Raw genomic sequence first — 18,647 nt, forward strand, 5'->3', positions numbered from 1 at the left:
GTTTCCCATTTATGGTCACGCAACCTATCAATTAGTATAGAAATTGTTTACAAAACGATAGTAGGAGAGCTAAGGTAAAAACTATGAAGAAAGAAAACATGCGTTGAGGAGCAATAAAGAAAGGAAAAGAACAATTTAAATGCTTAGAGATTATTAAAAGTATCGTTCAATGAATAAGTAATATAAGATGCCGTTAATTACGCACAATCACATTTTATTACATAATTCAAAATGATCTTGCTTTAGTCCATTCCTAAGTTTTGATTTTTAACTAGTAAACACTAAACAGTGACGTGATCTAGTCCAAAAAAGCCTACTATTTACCACATCAGGATGCAGTTTAAGATCTTCGCTTTATTAAATTTTATGGCTTAATTTAATTAGTATAATCAACGATCTTTGTTAAATGAACATATGTGATGAATTTAAATAAAACTTTATGGAACTCATTGAATAATTTAATCTTTTGCTTGTCAAGGTTAGAAATATGGGTTGTTGATAGTATGTCCTCGCCAACAATTTTGAAGCTAACCTTAGCGCAGAACTTTTTTCGGGGTGGGGGTGAGGGCAAACATGTAGTGGTCAGCTTTTAAGTTTTATAGATGTTGGTCAAAACATGTTTAGAGGTGAAATTCAAGAGGGAGCACTTGCCCCTATGTGCGGGCGCCCATGGAACAGATATAAACTAGATGCACGACTGCATCATGCTTAGTGATGTAACGGAAACAAAAATTGCCAAACAAAATTGAAATAATAGAGCAAGTTGTTATGGGGTCTGTACTTTATTTTCATTTGAACAGGAACGTACAAGTATATAAAATAAAATAAGTGTCAATTGAATAAGATTTAATAACATTAAATTGGTGACTATGTAAATGCAATCCAAGAAATACTTAGTGAGATATTTGGCTTTGAATTGTACTTGCAATTTTATTTATTTGTGGTTGATATTCAGTAACTGCTGCCCTCATTTGATTTTCTAAATGTTCGTAAGTCAAAGAGTTTTTTTTAATACTTGATATTGGTCATTGCAGAAAATTCAGCTTCACAGACATATGTACTTTCAAACATTGCCAATAATTTTTTTTTTACAACATTTCAGTATGGAAATTCATCAGGGGAAACATACGATATCCAGAACCGTGGCGTATCCTTGTGTTTGTCACGAAGAGCCATATTATGTTACATTTCAATTATTTCTAGCTGCACTGCACATTCATGTCCTCCCAATAACTGCATCTTTGTGGCTACGATAGAAATATCACGTGAATGGATTTTCAACAAAAAGTAGCAGAGGAGTCAGACTGCGAAAGCCTTTTGAAACGAGCAGAGAAATCCAATTTTAACTTTTCTAATGATATGTTGAACTGCTTACTTTTGACTAGATCTGTCCATTCTTGTGCTGTCTTGGAAAGTGCAGGAAAGCGTGTCAAATTTGATTGAATCAATTGACTGATGAATATGCCCAGCTTCTTTTGAAAAACACTAATTTCTTTCATCAGAGTTAGCATTATTTGATGCTGCCCTTGCCATTTCAAATTTAATTTATTCGGCTAGAACTACTTATCATTTTGTTTTTAGATTTTTTAAAATAAATATATTTATGAATGTCTGTAGTTATTACTGTTTACAAAAAATGACATGCTTGTGTGTTCTAGATATCCGTTTCCGGTTTTATTTATTTTGGCGGAATGTGTTTATTTTAATTACTCACGGCTCGCGTCTCCTGCATGACAGGGTGTATTAATATACGAACTGACTGGTTATTGTCATTATCATTCGATAGATGGCGTCAGCTGTTATACGCTATGTTTGATTTTGTTGATCCCAGCTCACGTGATTACCTGATTAAGAAGATATACTATGCAACTAGGCCATTGACTTTTTTTTTTTACATAAATGCACAAAAATTGCTCGAGCTCTGGCGGGACATTTAAAATCAGCCCGCGGGCAGCAGGTATGAGAGTACTGCAATAGAGAATGGATATAATTTGGTAATATTGGATCCAATAGTATAAACTGGTGTCTCGTGAGTCACCAAGAAAATGCTATTAATACGCGTTAGTCCACATGGGTGCAGATCCTGCGTATCAAAACAATTTCAGAGGTGTACACGATTGAAGCATACAATTGAGTTAAAGTATCTCCTTATCGTTATAACACTCGTGCGGCTTTTCAAGGGAATGCAAACACTTGCATAATATATTGTCCACTTTGCACTCCTTTTTGTCAAATACGGCCAAGGCCCCAATGGCTGTAATTGGTTCAATGGTTGGATTTAAAATCATCTGAGATGAAGTTTACGTAAGATACGTCCTTTGGCTCTCGTAAAACCTGATCCATTATTTTTTTAAGCACTGCCACATTTTGATTCAATACTATTTGAGTTGAAAAGGCAATCATTTCTGATACAAGACGAAGCTGTTGATAAACTATCGGTTTTCACTGATGTTTGTGATACCATAGATGTTTGATTAAGACAGTAAGACGGTATAATAGACACGGAAATCCTGTGAAATGAACTTCCATCCGGCTGTGATGTGTGTATTGAGCGCTATAAAACCATTGATAGAGAGTCAATATCCCTTATAATTACAAGTTTATCTGTCTATTGGCCAGGATGATTTCATTTCGTCTAAGAAACTTTAGATTAGCTTCATTGTAGCGAAAGCGCAAGAGAATCAATGTTAGCTGCCGTTTGTGTGTTTGGTAATGGATTTCGAAATAATTGCAGTTCTAGTATTTATATTATTTAAAGGCTGGATGTGACCAAAACGGTAATTAGTAAAAATGAGTGATTAAAGCTATTGGTTTACTACTGTGCCAACAATGCTCCTTTTCCTCACAAAAATGACACATATCTCTTATCGTAAAAATCAGTACCATCAATTCATTTGTTGTGTATATGAAGTCATGCTGTCTTCAAGACAAATCAGCCGACTCGTAAACATTGGAAATTTCTGAATCATAACGTTCCTGTAACGTTCAAATTCATAACCACCTGAATATAACTATCGCGAAAACGCTTATATAAAAATTACAATTTTTGCTATTAGCATTAGAATATTACATTTAGCTGAAAATTCAGAACAAATTAAAACCTGGTCAACATACGCGAAAGAATTGCTCTGAAAACTGTATGTAATGAGCCACTGATTTCTACGATGTTAACGCCTGGCTCAATCGTTTCCGCCTGAATACAATCAAGATTACTTCATTCTGTTAGCTGGAAAGAAAACATATTCTTCTGATTTTAATTAATATAATTACACGAGTCCTGTAGAGATATATTTTCATTGCTTGATACGATGTCACGTGATTTACGATAATTCGCCACATTGTACTGTCGTAACGTGACGTAAAATATTCTATTATTGTCTCTTCAAGCAGCTAAAATAGATTTTTAGCATTTTGAAATACACTTAATTTTAAAGTCTCCAAAAAATCTCATGAGAAAACCCATTCAAAGACATCTGTTGAAGTAATTATGTCATGAGATGTTTTTAATGAAATTGTATTAAAAGCAATTTTCTTCTTGTAATTCAAATATGTATTTTTTCAATAAAGATTGTTTTTGATGTAAGAATTGTAAAATCCATTGCAATGTATAAAAGCATTGTAGATTTCTTCCTATATTCTAAGCTAGTATTTAGTAAACTTAATACAGATTGCTAAATCAGAAAAGTTCTTTTTGTTTACTGTATCAGTTAAATACATTTACTTCATGAATAAAACTGTTACAGTGAAATGTTTTGTAATGACGTATACAAACCTAGAGAACAGGTATAAGAAAGGTTTTGAACTCTGAAGTCAGAAGGAAATCGAAAAAGCGCAGTCATTCGATTATAGCGGAGCGAAGCACCAAAGGAATAACCTTTTTTGTATTGAGTATGCTGTTGTTGTTGTTCTTGTGGGATTTAACGCCATTTTCAGCACACGATAGGCTATGCATGGCGACCAGTATTAATGGTGGAGGAAGAACTCGGGAAAACCTCGAGAAGAATCACCGACCCATGAGAAGCTACTGGCAAGCTTTCTCACATACCCACATTAACCGAATCCCAGACTCGAACCCACGCAGACAGAGGTGAGATGGCATCAGATTTCTACCTGACATCAGTGCTGATAAATTAGTATATCAAGCTCTCATCCAGATGGAAAATAACTAAACTAAAATTTTAACAAATGAAAATTAAAAAAAAGTTAAAAGTGATTTTAATTGCAAGGAAAAATATCTAAATAAGGTTAATAAAGTTTAATATCGAAAGCAGATGGCTAGTGATAGCTAGTTGCTGCTGTTAGAACGAAAGAGAGAGACAGAGAGAGTGTGTGTGAGAGAGAGAGAGATCATTTTCAGATCAGTCGACATAGTCTCATTTACATAAACAGTGCACTTTTATTTATTCTGAATTTAATGAAACATTAGAATATATATATATATATATATATATATATATATATATATATATATATATATATATATATATATATCGGTTTTTATGAGATATTAACCAAGACTGATGGACAACAATATCCTGTCAACAATAAAAGCAATTTTTATTGATTTATTGTGTCATTTACACCTAATATCAACGTTGTTTTCGTTGCAATTCTTTTTGGCTACATGACATTCCAACCTCTTTAAATAAAACATTGAAAATATATGCTTGTTTCAACCGTGTTAACGTAGCAGAATGATTAATGTGTTGTTGTTTTACGGAAAGGTTAACGACTGACTTTTCAAAAATATTGGGTCTTTGTTCTTGAGGCGTAAGAATGCCCTCGAAATATTGGTTATCCTGCGCCACGTAACCTCCGTCCAATATTTTTCAATAGTCAATTACCTTTTCATATTCACCTCAGCAAAGGTCAGTAATTGTACAGCAGCATCCAAATTCGCAGAGATGCACTGTGCCATTGTAGTGCTCCCTGTCAACACTTTGTGTGTATCATTGACACCTGAACACAAATTTGGGACCCATATTTTTCCATAGTCGAACAGGAGTTGACCGTATCAGTCTAGATCGATCTCGATCAACAGTCAAACTATGAGTGATTTTAGTTATATCAAACCTGTAAATTCACAGAAAATAAAACACTTTCCGTTTAAACCGTTGGAAAAACATTTTCGAATTGTCAATTTGTATTGATAATGATATCGATACATTTTCGAATTGTCAATTTGTATTGATAATGATATCGATACATTTTCGAATTGTCAATTTGTATTGATAATGATATCGATACATTTTCGAATTGTCAATTTGTATTGATAATGATATCGATACATCACCTTTAAACTATTGCCGAATTCCATTTTTTGTGTCTTTGAATAGTATTAAAATGAAATTGTTTAACTCCTTACTGCGTGTAATTATTTGGATAATTTTAATGAAATTATTTCCACTTTGTGTCATCTCCTGTGATGCGTATCTCAGGTTCATGGGAAATTCACAAAATATATTGCTGCTAATTTGATCTGAAACTTGTTAGATTTAATCTAGCAATCGATATTGTTGAATTTATTCACTCACTGAATTTTTAAAAATTTCCAATGTAAAATATTCCAGGGATAAACAAAGTTTTTATTTTTGCTCTTACTGAGCAAACTGTGTAGAAGTAAACGTAGAAATAGATATGTGACCTTTATTAATAACGGTAAATTCGTTAAAATTTTAAATTGCTTTTGTCCGATAATAATTGTTATTGTTAGAAAATTAAACATTTACTTTTTAAAATATTTGATCATATGTTTCACTTCAAGTTCCTCCTTTTCACAATTACTGGTTTAAGCCATTCGACCGTCATTAACCGCTCCGGTGGCCTAGTGGTTAGAGCGTCCGTCTCGGGTACGGGAGGTCGTGGGTTCGGTCCCCTGTTGAGTCATACCAAAGACTTACAAAAATGGTACTAACAGCTGCCTCGCTTGGTGCTCAGCATTAAGAGGTTAGTGTTAGGACCGGTCGGCCTGGTGTCAGGATAATGTGACTGGGTGGGACATCATGCTACATGTCTACGGCATGATGCCACAGTGCTAGACATCACTATAAACTATCACACTGCATACATCGTAGCGATATGACTGAAAAATTGTTTCAGCTACGTTAAAAATCCAAATCACACACACACACACACACACACACGCGCGCGCGCGCACGACCACTATTGGGCTCTACATTGCCTACACAAGGGACTTTATTCACTCCATCGGAGTGTGTCTTTGCGACAAAAAGGTATTCTTTTTCCTGTATTTCTTGTATATCGTCTTCGACCTGAAATATAACTGTTGAGTCAATCTGGTCCCACAAATATTGTATGTATGCATGACAGAATTTCAAATACAAAACCGAATTTCACGTTAAAAAGGGGAAGACAATGTACAAACCTAAAGGAAACAGGCAAGCCAATAATGTATAGTAAATAATAAAAAGAACTGGGGAAAAATTGTTAGTCATGTCCAAGTAAAGGAGATAAGAGATGATGGTATTACCGGTATACCGGTTTACTCCAGTGCGGAACAATTTTCCAGTTGTACATACTGAACTACTTTTCCAATGTAACGGTACGTCTGTAGTTTCCGTCAGTAAGGAATGTATGGAAATTCCCGAGCAATTTTGTTACGACTGTAATATTAACTGCTTATCTTCATTTCTGAGGACAAAATAATTCCAAAAATTATTTTGAAAACAACCAGTTGCATTCGTCACAAATTAATTTTAGAATATTACCAATAATACTATGTTTAAATTGCTTTAAGCACATGTCTGACACGTGTCACGTATGGCAACGTGATTGCCAAAGATGACGTTGTGAAATATATTCGCGCCAGGTGTAACATTTGGGAAAATGTCTGATTTAAAAGTCATGCTTTAGTTATTTGCTAGCATATGTTAATGTGTCAAGTACATGTATTTCGTTTGTAAGACTACGAATCATCCTGATATTTTCAGAAGAGCACCTGTTTTCTGTTTGAATTTTAGGCAATTTCTGAAGTCCACTGACTATTTTATCCTCTACTGAGTAAATATGTTTATGTTTACTAAATGTTTACTACCACTCTCTGATAAATACCTGGCCCGGGTGTTGATTTCCTGCTCAACATTTTCCTGTCTGATATGTCAGTAGAGTATCATATAACATGTAGGTTTTAGCGTCAACACTCATCAACAAGTTCTCTAAAGTTAGTGCAAAGGTACAAGATGTCAGCTATATTATAAGTTTATTTATCCCACTTTAACTACAGCTGATACAACTATTAACGTACACACACACACACACACACACACATATATATATACACACACACACACACACACACATATATATATATATATATATATATATATATATATATATATATATATATATATATATATATATATATATATATATATATATATATATATAATGTTTCTACTAGTATGTACTTTGGGGAAGGAGGCTGCAATTTTCTTTTGATTTTATCTGAAGATAATATCTTTTTTAACTAATGTAATGGATATAATATGCTTTTATTTGCTATAAATTAGAACAAGATGTTTTTCCAGGTATTGACAGATGGAATGTTTTGAAACTAAAAAAGTGACAGGCCCCTGCTCCAGAACATTAAATTGTTGGTATCTAACGTAACTGCGGTATACCGTAGTACTTATCACAGTATATTCAAAAATCTCGCGGTATACCGTAGTACTTATCACAGCATTTTCAAAAATCTCGCGGTATACCGTAGTACTTGTCACAGCATTTTCAAAAATCTCGCGGTATACCGTAGTACTTATCACAGTATATTCAAAAATCTCGCGGTATAACGTGGCACCAAATTTTCGTGGTGCAAAGTTCTAGCTGCCATCCTTGAATACATTTTTGTTTTCCTCTATAAACAAACTGCAGATACAAAAAATAATCAATACGGTTAGATTACTATTAGTCAGGCTGGATGGCAAAAGTAATTAATATATAGCCCTAGGCTAGGAAAGTAAATTACTTTCATGTGGACTAATTTGTCAATTAGCCAATAATTTTCTATCTCTCTCATGAGGTACTATTAGAAAATAGAATTACTCCATCGGCAGCTTTCACAGACTATGACGCTCAAAAGGAAATGTTGAGAAAAGATACATAATAATTGATCTCACACGTGTAGAAAAAAACTGTTAGCGTGACTGGAAACAATAGTTTAAAAACTTAATTATTCATTTTTAATTTACGATTCCCACCCCCACCCCCCGCTTTTTTCATAGTGTATCATGCTTACAAGTACTAAGGGAATTGACCTTGTTAGTACTACTTCTTCACTCTGGCAAAACAACGTTAAAATGAAGGGTTTTCATGCCAAAAATTACGAAATATTTCCATAAAGTTTGAAAAGCATAAATTACATATAATCAGTGCTTGATTTGTCAGTCGTTGATAAGTCAACCAGAGGAGTATTCGTAAACAGACGCAACAACAACGTACACCAGTATATCTTTGGTTGACAACCAAGGCAATTCTATAAATTTGATACAAACATTGGTCCCGCGGAACGTATAAATATATGAGGTATAATATGCAAATGTATGACCAACACGTGGGTACAATCGACTTGTCTTTCATTTTCTCATCCTCTTCGTTAAATTGTCTTATGAACTCAATTAATAAAAATACAACAATGTGAAATATATTACACAATAAAAATATGTATATGATACAGAAAGACAACACCTTAGAATAGGGTTTGTAAAAATAAAGAAGAAAAAAAACCCACAAAAGACGAAGTCTCGTGATTTTTATATCTCGTAATGGCGGTTTGCTGTACAAATTTATGATTTTGTTTTGTGCAGTGGTCCTTATGGCGTGTTGTCACATATTTTTAATGATGTTTGGACAAATTACCGTTTAGTTACGGCAACATGATGAAAAAGGAAAGAGACATGAATAGTTTTCACCACACCATTGACAGTCTGATTTCTAATTTGTTTACAATTTCACCACACCATTGAAAGTCTAATTTCTAATTTGACTGTTTACAATTTCACCACACCATTGACAGTGTAATTTCTAATTTGACTGTTTACAATTTCACCACACCATTGACAGTCTGATTTCTAATTTGACTGTTTACAATTTCACCACACCATTGACAGTCTAATTTCTAATTTGATTGTTTACAATTTCACCACACCAATGACAGTCTAATTTCTAATTTGACTGTTTACAATTTCACCACACAATTGACAGTCTGATTTCTAATTTGACTGTTTACAATTTCACCACACCATTGACAGTCTAATTTCTAATTTGATTGTTTACAATTTCACCACACCATTGACAGTCTGATTTCTAATTTGACTGTTTACAATTTCACCACAAGCTTCTCTGTATGACATCTTTTTATCATGGAATGTGATAAGCGACTGTCTATCTTTAACATGGAAAAGTACATGTACTTTTTTCACACAGCCTTAATACAAGACCAATACAAAGATAGTGATGGTCATTTAATAAATCTCTCAAGTTTAAAATTATATTTATGTCTGCTTTCTTTATTGTTATTCTGTAATGTTGACTAAAGAATTATGGGAGGCAACGACTGTCCAAAACATCTCATTTCGTGACTTAATTAAATTGCTTCGCAACTGCACACAAAGAACCTTTTGGGATACAGAAGAAAGCCACTACAAATTTCTTCGAAAGCTTTTTAAAACGCTGAATCAAAAGGTGTCTGTTTGAAACGAAGATTGAACCACCAACTGCAGACGGATGAAATTAATTTCATGAAATGAGAAAGAAAGAAACATTCACTTAGAGGACTTAACGTATCTTTTAGCAGACTCCCACCCCCGCATTTTAAATAAAAGCTTATACAGCATATCATGTCAGGATTATGTGATTGATTTTGTAAAATGTAATACAAATTATGTGAGGATTTTGTAAAATGTAATAAATATCGTGTGAGAATTCTGTAAAATGTAACAATTGATGAGAGGATTTTGTAAAATGTAATAAATATCATGTGAGAATTCTGTAAAATGTAACAATTGATGAGAGGATTTTGTAAAATGTAATAAATATCATGTGAGAACTCTATAAAATGTAACACAATTTATGTGAGGATTTTGTAAAATGTAATAAATATCATGTGAGAATTCTGTACAATTTAGCACAATTTATGTGAGGATTTTGTAAAATGTAATAAATATCATGTAAAATTCTGTAAAATGTAACACAATTTATGTGAGGATTTTGTAAAATGTAACGAATATCATGTGAGAATTCTGTAAAATGTAACATAATTTATGTGGGGATTTTGTAAAATGTAATAAATATCATATGAGGATTTTGTAGAATACAATAATATCATGTGAGGATTTAGTAAAATATAATAAACATCATGCTCTGAAATGATCTTTTTGTTATGTATTTTAACATCCATACACATCTTCGACAATGCTTGTCGTATTTAACTCACAATGACTGAAATAAAATAATCAGTATTACGTACACAAGCCTTTGTCCAAGCAAAACGGAAACTAGTTTAGTCCAATCTCAGACAGGGATTTTAACCACAAGTGGACTAAGTACGAAAATAGCGAGAAAAAAAAGCAAAATACAAAAATAAAACAAAACTAAAAACAAAAAAGTCTCACAAATAAAATCTTACATGTATCGGAGTTTAGGATTTTGCATGGGTCTAGTATTAACGAATGTAATGTTGAGTTTATATTGGTAATTCTCATTTAAAGTTTAAAACGTATAAAATCGTTCATCTAATCACCGATTTTATGCGTGTGTGTGTGTGTGTGTGTGTGTGAGAGAGAGAGAGAGAGAGAGAGAGAGAGAGAGAGAGGGAGAGAGAGAGAGAGTAGCTCATAAGGAATATATCACAAATTGTCATATTCTTCAAAATGTATGAGACTATCATTTTCTTTTATTGAATTGAGCAAGTTGGAAGTCCATAGATCGCGTGGTGCAAAGTAAAGTTTTTCATGATCATGCCGGCGTAGCTCAAAAGATGTAGAATTTTCTGAATCCCTTAGAGTAATCACTGAACAGTTACAACTTAACACAATGAATCAGAGACATAAGTTTAATGTTGCCGTCTTATGTTACTGTTCTACGCATACTTCGGTTTTTTGTTGGTTTAGCTAAGATTTCAGCCGTCATCGATTTGTTATTTACATGGCTTCCTTTTAAGACTTCAGCAGTCATCAATTTGTGCTTTACACGACTTCCTTTTAGGACTTCAGCAGTCATCAATTTGTGTTATTTTCATTCTTCCACCCCACCTCAGAAAGAAATGATTTATATACAGAAGCGTTCGGGGAGTTCGCCTCCAGGGCCCCCACTAAGGGCTGCATCCATAGACATCTTATATACTTTTGTACACTCCACTAAAAGATATTTCTCAGTCCGTGTCTGGTTTCCATCGGTATTTTTGCTATCATAATCGTCTCTGTCTTCATCCATCATTGTTCCCAGGTTAAAGTTTGATTTAGAGATGCGTTGAATTATGTATGCACCATATGTTTTCGAGGGAATACATAACGGAAAATGTGACAGATTCATTGTATATTGACATTCGTAACAGATTTATTCACTTCAATCCAATTGGGAGGAAATAATGCTTACAAGCCTACTACCTCTTTTATGTCATGTTGTCTGTGTCGGAAGATGACCTTAAAGAAATATTTATACTTGCGAACTGGGTTCCAAGCTTGAATTCAATTTAATTAATATTACAATACAGCATAGTGCACAGGAAGGAACCTTGGTATTCCATAGTCGATACTAACGTGACTGGGGCTTGGGAAGATGGGGTAACATAATACCAATGTGGATAAGGGTAAACTGCTTGGGATTCCATAAAACGCTACCCAATCTTGTAGTGCAATAGTTTTACATTTTCTGTACTAGACATAGTAGATAATAGAACTCAGTCAGTCTGACTGACCGTTAACTCTTATCAGTGGAACCACTAGGGATGGTGTCACCCAGTGCGGTAACTCATACTGTCACCCCCATGGAACTCCTTCCTGCACAAAAATTCATAACTTTTATAGACATTCATGTTGGTAACTCATGGTATCACCCCCATGGACACCCTTCCTGAACAAAAATTTTATAGACAATCATGTCTAGACCAGCAAGATACTTACGCTCCTCTTCTGACAATCGTATACTCATTATTCCGACTATGAAAACAAAGTCATATGGACAGCGTTCTTTTGCATACCAGGGCCCAGCAACATGAAATGAATTGCCCACTGAACTCAGACACAAAGACACACTGATCCCATTCAAGGGTGCTCTTAAAACTCACTTATTTCGACTGCAAGAACACACTTAAAGACCAAATAATGTTTCCTACCTTAATTTTTTTTCCAGCATGTTTTTCATGTTTTTTAATTTCATGGTGTTTGTTTATGTAATCATATCATTATATATGTTTTTGTGTTATAGGTGTTGTCAAATGTTGTAAAGCGCTTAGAGCTTCTATAGACTAGGCGCTATACAAAGTCCTCATTATTATTATTATTATTATTATGTGCGGTAACTCATGGTGTCACTCCCATGGACCTACTTCCTGCATAAAAATTCAAATATTTTATAGACAGTCATTTTGGTGTCACCCTCTCTGATGGTTTCACCCGGTGCGGTCCGCATCCCCACCCCCACCCCGTACCCCCTAGCGACGTCACTGACTCTTATGTCAAAAAATGTCAAGGTACTGAAGGACACCAATACTAATGATATGGAAAAATGGGAACCAGCCTGGAAATGGTTGAACATAAAATAGAGTATATATGGGTTTGGCTGACCAGGATTGGTTAATAATGTAAGTTATGTTTTAGGAAAAAGAATTTTTTGAGAGCTTATCCTAGTTGTAAGTGAAAAAAAAAACAGAGGCATTGTTTTATTGATGGAATCTTAGTCATTTAACAGTCTTGTGTTTGGAACACTCATTACTAAAATTAGCACATGACTCTTGGGTGCGGAATTGATAGCACACGTTTCAAACACACCCAGGTTCAGAGAATGCCGCGGCTCATATCCTTTCACACAGATGCTGACATCCAGGTTTCATCTATACTGATAATTAAATATAAGGTTGATCATGAGCACTCAAAAATGTTAAATTACAAAATTTTTAATATCATGGTGTTTACATAGGTTTACTATGGGAACTGAATTAGTACCGTGAGTCCTGAAGGGAGGTTCACAATTTTTCAGCAGTTTTCTAACGGTTTTATAAGATCACATATTAGCAGTGATAAACAAGAGATGATTAATTGTTGACCGATACTTTTTAAATAACGACCCAATCATGTACATTGAACTGACAAAAGTCACACCTCTTGATGCACCTCCTCTGTTCTTGAAACGTGCGTCTACTAGGACGGAGTGTCCCCAAATGCTATCATATAGGGGGCTGAGTCTGGTTTGGCTAATTATTGTTGTTATTTTATCCCCATGTCTCAACGGCAGTCTGGGTGCTGTAGCCTTGCATAGTCATATTACAAAAATAATGATAGGTTATTTGGGAAAAATTGTTCATTATTGAAAGCATTTGTTTTGTTTGACATATATCTTAACTATGTGTGGTCTGAAAATATCTGTATGGATGAGGAGGACGAGACACCGATAATAATAATAATGTTACACGCACACGGGTATTTACTTGACCGAGCGGTTGTCAAACCCTGGCGCGATTCTCGCTAGAAGTCATAAGTTTCCCCGACTTTCCAAAGACTTCCATACAATCTCAGTTGTAAATCAGAAAGCCCGACGTGTCCATTCTATACCTAAATTTTCCTCTAATTAATGCAAGACCACAGATAAACCAAACTGTCAACTATCCATCAACCGTACATCTGCGTGTTTTGGCTTCATTATGTTTCCGTACCACCAACCGTTCACGCCTTAGAACCTATGTGAGTACTCCCTAACAATGGGAACTATTTTAACTCCGCCACCTTAGGCCAGTCAATGTATGCTTTCCAGGCACATTTCGCCGATATAACTGCACCATATTCGGCCGCATGGCGACATAAACGGTCTCTGCCAAGTCCCTTTTTATTTATGCCCTTGTGTAATTTACCGGTTTAATACCGTAAGTGCTGTCCTTGCAGGCACGCTACCAATGTATACCACTAGCTTTTAATATGTACTATTTTACGACAGGGACAGTCATTCGGTTCTGGTCGGAATTCACTACTAGTGAACCAGGACATCATGGAAACACACTAACACTTCACTCCGTGACGTTTGCTCCTATTGATTAGCTCATTAGTTCGGGCCAGGAATATTTCCATGGCGCCAAATTCCAATAATCAAACAAGTAATCACACAAATCTAAGAATTGCTTAAAACGGGGCACTACAACCACGTGCACATACTCTAAATTTACTACATTACCCCCGCCTTTAAAAAGATCACTCGACCTCGAGTGACACAAACGTCACACTTCTGTGGTCTAATCAAAATTGATTGTTTTCCCCAAAATCAACCACCCAACCGATTAATGATCCCCAAAGATGATTAAAACAAAACTCTGAATCAATGACTTGTTCCTAATAGCCTCTCACTCAACATCCATAAGTAAACTTTTTTTTTTTTTTTTTTTTTTTTTTTTTTTTTTTTTTTCTTTCTGTTTGAATCCACTGCTTGCTTATAAGTAACCTAACTGTGAACACTAAGCACAATTTAACCAAGTTGAATCTAACATGAAAATGTTCCAACAAGCTGTTCGGGTTCAAACTCTCTCAAAACAAAAACAATCTTCGGAATTCGCTGCAGGAAAAACTTTTCTATACATAGGTCTCTAACAACAAGACAGAAAATGTAACACAGGACCATTCCTGTTTACCCAAAAATAACTCAGGTCTGGAGTTCGCGTTCTCACCAGGATACACGTTTCCAAATAGACCTTGTTATGCGCGTACACATATTTCTTTTTTTTTATCATCTCAGTCTGTGTCAGACGATCCTATCTTCTTACAACTAACTCACCACTAATGAACTAATGCTACAGCGTCCAAACATAGCCATAAAATAAAACGTACTCCCAAAAGCAAACGTTTAGAACACCATCATATAAACAATTCAATATACTGTGGTGTGCAATGTCATTACTTCATGCTGCTAATTAATTGACATATTTTCCAAATGGACACTTTTCCATCCAAGCAGACAAATCAAACTACGCATGATGGAAACCACACCGAATCATTATGATTGTCAGGATGGTAGTGAACAATTTTTAACACACACTGTACGAAGCAATTCTCAGCTGGCAAGTCTTTAGCAGTTCAATGACAAGAAAACACAGGGACCTTCCTGTGTACAACGAGGTTAGAGAATGCGCTTTTCAGAGAAGAACACGTCTCTTACGAACCTCAAATACAAGTCAACCATGACTTCAACGCCAAACTGGCGCGATACACATTGTCATCCACCGAACGCATGTGACACTGCCTTTTCCATCATCTATTCACCACTTGTACTAACTCTACAGTGACAGAAAAAAAACCAGTCCACTAATCTCCAAACAATCATCATAAAATCACCCTCTTCTCTTCATAATGTAGCTTTGCTTCACATCAAGCACAAACCAAACAAATAGGTCTAATTTACCAAACTATGGATTCAAGCAGCAAACAACTTTTACAACTATTTTGAATTAACTCTCCACACGATCAACACATGCATCTTATCCATAGGAACATAATAAAGAAAAAGATTGGATATCTGTCATCACATAATTAATTTACTAGAATCACACTATTTACACAGCCGACGGGCGCAGATTATTATGATTCTAACTGCGCGGCCTTGATTTTCAAACCCGTTATGACAATGTGTCCGTACCCAACCAATTTAATAATCACGGGGACACGATTATTACCCACCCATTTCATTTATCACCGGTCAGTGCTATAAGTTCATGAAATAACTGTACTCAGTTTAAAAACATGTCTGTAACTTGTCACAACACTGTGACACTTCCTCGCCCAGCCCTTCTTTGTTCCATTAGTTTAGTTCTTTGAGCCGTAATTGGATATGGCAATACTTCTTCCTCCTTCTCGGTATCATCATCACTAACGTGTATATCTTCGCGGCTATCGGTGTGTGTACCTTCACTTTCTGGTCGCACCAAGCATGGTTTTAGTCTATTGAAGTGAACAATCTGAGTCGCCTTATGATTGCTTCTTGCGATCAGGTATGTAACATCCGTTACTTTCTTAACAATCCGCCATGGTCCAGTCCATTTGACCTGTAATTTAGGTGACTTCCCTTTCTTTCGTAGCGTATGGTGCAACCACACTAGGTCACCATCACTAAAAGATTGACCATGAACCTTGAGATCATAAGCGATTTTCTGATGCCGAATAGCGGTGCCTATTTTTTTTCGGGCTTCCTCGTTGGCTTCCCACATTGCTTCTCTATAATCCGACACAAATCGAGGCAGATTCTTTGGGGCCTCGTCTGGTGTTTTGCCAACTAGAAGATCCGTGGGGAGAATCACTTCTCGGCCCAGCATTAGCTTGTTCGGGGTGAATCCGGAGGAAGTGTGCTCAGATGCACGATATGCCATGCTCGTAAGAGAAAGGTATTGGTCCCAATTTTCTGGTTTATCATCCACGTATGCTGCTAGCATCTGGCATAAAGTTCTGTTATACCGTTCCACCATCCCATTACATTGTGGATGATAGGGAGACGTTCGCGTCTTCTTAATTCCTAATATTACACACAGCTCTTTGAATACGGCACTTTCAAACTGCCGGCCTTGGTCAGATAACAGCACACGAGGCACGCCAAATCTACAGATAAAATTATCCAGCAACGCTCTTGCGACCGTAGTGGCTTCAATATTAGGTAGAGGTACCGCCTCAATCCACTTAGTGAAGTGATCTCCAATTACAAGGATGTATGTATTTCCTTCCTTCGTTTTCGTAAGAGGTCCCAAAATATCTAGGGCTACCAGCTCTCCTGCTTCCCCAGCCGTTATGCCCTGAAGTTTCGCTCGGCGCTTCTGTTTGGGACTTTTGTGCTGAGCGCAGACGGAGCACGTCGCACAATAGTCACGAATATCATCCCTCATACCGGGCCAATAGTAACGTTGACGCACTTTACTGAGCGTTTTGTCAACACCTAAATGTCCCCCGGCGGCTCCATCATGGCATTGTTTTAGGACTTCTCGCCGCCAACTGTATGGTACGACGATGTATCTTTTAACTGGCTTGCCGGCACGATCTAGCCAAACTCGCACAAGCATGTCGTCTGACATCTCTAATAATTTGTATGCCCCCCATAAAGCCTTAACGTCTGCACTATTCCCAGATATTTCTTCCCAAGCAGGGCGTTTCTGTGCCTCAACCCAACTAATGACTCGTGATAAAGTAGCATCTTGTCTCTGTATCTCTCCGAAATGTATCCCACTGTCTAGCCGTATAGCGGAAAACCCCACGGTACGTTTGCTACAGTATTTGCACCCGTTGCACGGTAAGCGACTCAAACCATCAGCATTGGCATGTCGAGTTCCAGGGCGATGTTCTATCACAAATTCATATTCTGACAACTGCTCCAGCCAACGAGCCAACTGTCCCTCCGGCTCTTTGAAGCTCATGAGCCATCGCAGGCTACTGTGGTCAGTGCGTACCTTGAAATTTCTGCCATAAAGGTAGGTCTTAAAATGGCGAACGAAATGTACGACGGCCAACAGCTCACGACGAGTGACACAATACTGGCGTTCGGTCCTGTCCAGACACCAACTAGCGTAAGCTACTACTCTTTCTTTCCCATCTATGTTCTGGGACAGGACAGCACCTATGGCTTCACCACTCGCATCTGTGTCAAGTATAAAGGGGCTATTGAAATCCGGTACAGACAGCACTGGTGCAGAGGCAAGCGCTTTGCGTAGTTTTTCGAATGCCGCCTGGTGTTCCTCTGTCCAGCGGAAAACAGAATTCTTTGTCGTTAGTTGGTGTAAGGGAGCTGCAATTTCAGCAAAGTGACCTACGTACCGCCTATAATAACTGCAAAACCCAAGGAACCTCCGCACTGCGGTTACTGATTTCGGAGTGGGCCATTTCAAAACAGCAGCTACTTTCTCAGGATCAGTGGCAACTCCGGCCGCTGAAATAGTATGACCCAGATACCGAACCTCTCGTGCACAGAGTGTACATTTGCTGGGTTTCAACTTTAGGCCGGCTCCTAGAAGACAGGTAAAGACCCGTGCTTGTCTTTCTAGCAATTGCTCGAACGTGCTTCCGAAAACTATCACGTCGTCAAGATAAATCAGACAAACTTCATATTGCAGCCCGGCTAGGACGGCTTCCATTAGTCGCTCAAAGGTCCCTGGCGCGTTGCATAAACCGAACGACATGACGTTAAATTGATAGAGACCCCTTCGCGTTGCAAACGCTGTCTTGGGCCTATCAGCCTGCTCAATTTCAACTTGCCAGTACCCCGACATCAAATCTAATGTCGAGAACCAGCTCATACCAGACAGCGAATCCAGACTATCATCGATTCTAGGAAGAGGATACGCATCCTTCTCTGTAACTGCATTTAGCGCCCTATAGTCCACGCAAAACCTCTTCCTCCCATCTTTTTTTGTCACCAATACCACAGGGGCAGCCCAGGGGCTTATGGACGGTTCTATA

General features: G+C 36.7%; 1 protein-coding gene across 1 annotated transcript in view; it reads right to left on the minus strand.

The window, feature by feature from the left end:
* LOC149777597 (lysosomal proton-coupled steroid conjugate and bile acid symporter SLC46A3-like) overlaps positions 1 to 18,647 on the minus strand; it is a 69,166-nt gene that overhangs the window by 21,866 nt on the left and 28,653 nt on the right. The gene's annotated exons all lie outside the window — the stretch shown is intronic.

The sequence above is a fragment of the Sinohyriopsis cumingii genome, chromosome 18 (genome assembly GCF_028554795.1).
Source record: "Sinohyriopsis cumingii isolate HCF-2022 chromosome 18, ASM2855479v2, whole genome shotgun sequence".
Lineage (NCBI taxonomy): Eukaryota > Metazoa > Mollusca > Bivalvia > Unionida > Unionidae > Sinohyriopsis > Sinohyriopsis cumingii.